Source organism: Adiantum capillus-veneris, chromosome 16, assembly GCF_014529385.1.
Source record: "Adiantum capillus-veneris isolate H3 chromosome 16, ASM1452938v2, whole genome shotgun sequence".
Taxonomy (NCBI): Eukaryota; Viridiplantae; Streptophyta; class Polypodiopsida; order Polypodiales; family Pteridaceae; genus Adiantum; species Adiantum capillus-veneris.
In genome coordinates, this window is record NC_140946.1 from 45745131 (window position 1) to 45749005 (window position 3875).

General features: G+C 40.5%; 1 pseudogene; it reads left to right on the forward strand.

Moving 5' to 3' along the window:
• Positions 1–2398: 2398 nt before the first annotated feature.
• Positions 2399–3556, forward strand: LOC147438959 (uncharacterized; annotated as a pseudogene).
• Positions 3557–3875: the final 319 nt, after the last annotated feature.

Sequence of the window (3875 nt, forward strand, 5' to 3'; positions counted from 1 at the left end):
TAGATAGACTTTTGGTTATTGCTTGCTTGAGATTGTGATGGTTTACCCATTAATGACTTCAGAATGGTCTTCTTCTCTTCCAACCTACCATGAATCTCCTCTTTCTCTTTCAGATTTTGTTTAAAATCCATGTTGTGTTCTAATGCCAATTTGGGACTGGGAATTGCAAACTCCATTGGAGCTACCACCTCCATTCCATACACCATTCTGAAGGGTGTCATACCTCTTCCACATACCCTCTTCTTTCTAGCCTCCTCCCCAAAGTCCTATGCATTCAGCTGTCCTTCCTTGCAATGCTCGATCTCCAACACAACCAACTCTCCACCTATTGATCTTGGGAAGCCTTGTAAGCTGCAAGGGCTCTACCTATGGAGCAACTGGTTCCTGTGACCTTGGAAAATTTCAAGGGCTTATCTGGATACATGTCTCATCGAGCCTACTGAGGAAAATCTTCCATTCGGATGTTTACTTGGTTGGCCTAAGTCCTTTTTATCAAATGAGCTTGGAGGTTTGTCCTCATTACCCAATTCCATTTAGATAAGGTAGGTAAGAGAGGCAAGACTGCCAGGCTACTCTGACGCATGTTAGGCAGAGACAGACGGTTGAAGTTAATGGGGAGTGTGCAGCAATGCTCCATTTAGACAATGCTACACAACATCGCTTGTCAGTCCCGGGCTCTGAATGTTGTTGGGATGCTGCAAACTAAGGCAAATTTTGTGTTGTCAACCACCTCTCATGGCTTTGATAGATCGGCAATCATTTTCCTAGCCTCTAAAGATATTGTTAGACCCTACGTTACAGATTCAAAAGGCTTATTCATTTACAGCGTTCCTATACAAAACAATATCACTAGTCCAAAAATCTCTCTGGCGAGATATCATCCAACATATAACGCAAGCAATTAATCAGACTGAGGCTTGATATGAACGACTTAACATGTTTGATATCTCATGAGCTAATCTCTCTGGCAAGATATCCAAACGCAAGTAGTTAATCAGATTGAGACTTGACATGAATGGCTTAATAGGTTTGATATCTTATGGGCTTGCTAATCTTACAGTTTTTGACATAAGAATCTTTGGTAGAGCATATTGCTTTGGGGGGGGGGGGGAGAGAGAGAGAGAGAGAGAGAGAGAGAGAGAGAGAGAGAGAGAGAGAGAGAGAGAGAGAGAGAGAGAGAGAGAGAGAGAGAGAGAGAGAGAGAGAGAGAGAGAGAGAGAGAGAGAGAGAGAGAGAGAGAGAGAGAGAGAGAGAGAGACCTATGTGTTTATGCAGGCACTTTGAGCATCCGGTTCTATCTAGATGACTGCAGAGTGATCCGATGCCAATGGGTTCAGGTTGATGTTGTGAAGGATCATGCTTGCAAAGCGTTTTTATAATTGCATAGACCGTTTCATTTCATGGTCCTACTTTTTATTATTACGCTTGGTGTATTTTTTCTATGTTGACCATGATCGCCATGTGGCCGCTTGTGGGCTCAAGAAGATATTGGGCTCACCGAGTAAATAACCATCAATTGCTAAGTTAGATTCCACTCAAACAAACGGTTTCTAAAATTTCTCATGTGTATGCTTTTTGGCAAAAAATAACATGGTAGAAAAGCTTTTGGTTTCGAGAGGAAAGCTTGCTTTTACTTACGGTGGGCAACACCTGGGAGGGTAGAACTTCTCTGTTTCTCTTTCTTGATGATGTAGAATCCTCTCTCTCTCTCTTTCTCTCCCTTCCTGTACGTTTCCAGTTGGAAGGTGGAACTCCTCTTCTTCCTTCTTTGATGCTGTCGAATCCTCTCATCCTCTCCCTATTTGCGTTTCCAAATTTCTAGCTTATTTTTCCTCTTCCTCTTCCTTAATGAAATAGAATCCTATTTCCCTGCCTTTGCACGTTTTCAAATAGAAGGTGGAAATATGTGATGTTGTAGGATCCTCTGGTTCTCTCGCTCTCTGGACATTTCCAACTTTCTAGCTTACGGTTCTACCTTGCATCTTCTCTGTGCAGGCATATGCATGTTCTATCCAAGGATTTCTTCAGAAGACATCATGACACAATATTCGCAAAGACATTTGTGAAGATGATGAAAGCTTGTATGTGTTCAAAGTTTCTGAATAGAATGACAAGGAGAATGTGAATAGCCCGCTGCCAATGGTTCACTCTCTAGCCTTAATGGAGATTAAGGATTGTAGGAGAAATGTATTTGCAGATTTGAGCAAGCTCAAACAACAGTTGCAAAATCTCAATGAAGAAGTGGAGTGTCTACGTACATCCAAAGTTATAGTTGACTGTGTGGAATGCGTCCATCACGTCTCTTGTGTTCGAAACCATAAGTTGTTGAAAATTCTTGGTAAATCATTGCAGCATATATGATGCAAAGAAAAGGTTTTTGCTCTCAGGTCCTTTTGAAATGTGGAATGATAAGAAGAGGATGTGCGGCATCTGTTTTGATCTCTTGCATTACCATGACAAGAAGCCTTGTGCAAAAGTTGATGAGTATATCTGGACAGTGGAGCTCAAAGCAGTGAAAATTTTCAAACAAATTGATGGTCATTCTCAACAACTCACGGCTATAGTAAGGATGATGTTCAAAAATTTTCTAGAAAATGGCAAAGCTCTCCGTGATGTACAATCACACATTGGAATGGTGAAAGACCAGAAGACAAAGGAGATGATTTTGAGCAGGACTGAGCAATATGGGAAAGTGATACTAGAGAAGTTTGGTTTAGGAGATCTATTTCCATTGGTGTCTGCAAGAATTTGCGTACTTAGGCATGGCGAGGCTGAAGATGGTAGTGATGATGGTGGACACCATTCCATTCCATCAACTTCAAGTGTAAACATGCTGATTTTTGAGCCAATCCTCTCAGTAAGGGTTACTTTTTTGGTCAAGAAAAAAGTACCCTTGTTGCACATGGTTGGTCTCTTTGGGAACCTTCAACAACTTGGCAACAATGATCCCGATAAGGCTCTTCACATGGCATGCAAAGATGACATATCTTGGGAGAAGAATGTGGTATGTTAAAAGATAAATTTGCAATGTAATTGTTTATTAAAGTGTGCTTGCTAATATTTCTATTGATATGTAATTGGTTTGTGTTTGTAGGTGATACCTTGTGATGGAGCATTGATGTTCAGCTTTGTGGTACTGAAAAAGACCATTGGTAAAAAAAAAAGGACTTTGGTGGAAGGCCCTACTGACCCCTTTGAAGCACGTGTTGGTACTACACCAACCATGTTGTTGCAATTTGATTGGTAAAGCAATTTGTCACATACCACTTGTTTGAGTAGAGAAGATACTTTACACTCAGTTCCAAAATGTAGCCATAGTTTAAGTTTTTTGTCCTTTTTAGGAGAATTGATAGTGTCTCTGCCCCACACTTTTGGCAAGCGGTAAGACATTTTAATGCTAGCGTACTTGCAGTTGGTATTTCATGCCAGATTTCTATTTTTGTTTGCTATAACAGCAATGGGAGCCTACCTCTTTCACGCAAGCTCAACTCTTATTTCCATGATATAATGGTTAATTATACCCCCGAAGATAACTGGATTGCCAACCGATACATGATGTATGTCTACCAAAGGGTTTCCTTATAAAATCCCATATGAGGTGTCACTGCTGTATTGTAACAGTTGATGTCAAAACTTGTCGAGAGCAACACTTCCAACTATTTTGTCAAGTTTTAAGTTTTGCTCTATCAGTTTTCTCATTCTACAAACTAAGACATGTCTTTTTTCGTTTGAAGACTTCATCTAGATTTCTTGCAAAGTAAGTGTTTCGAAGACAGCTTTGAAAATGAGTAAAGTTGTGTTCACAAGATACAGGTTTTTGTGTCTTTTTTTTTTGCCTGGCCAAAGGGGTAAGGCCTTAGGTTGGGTTCACATTG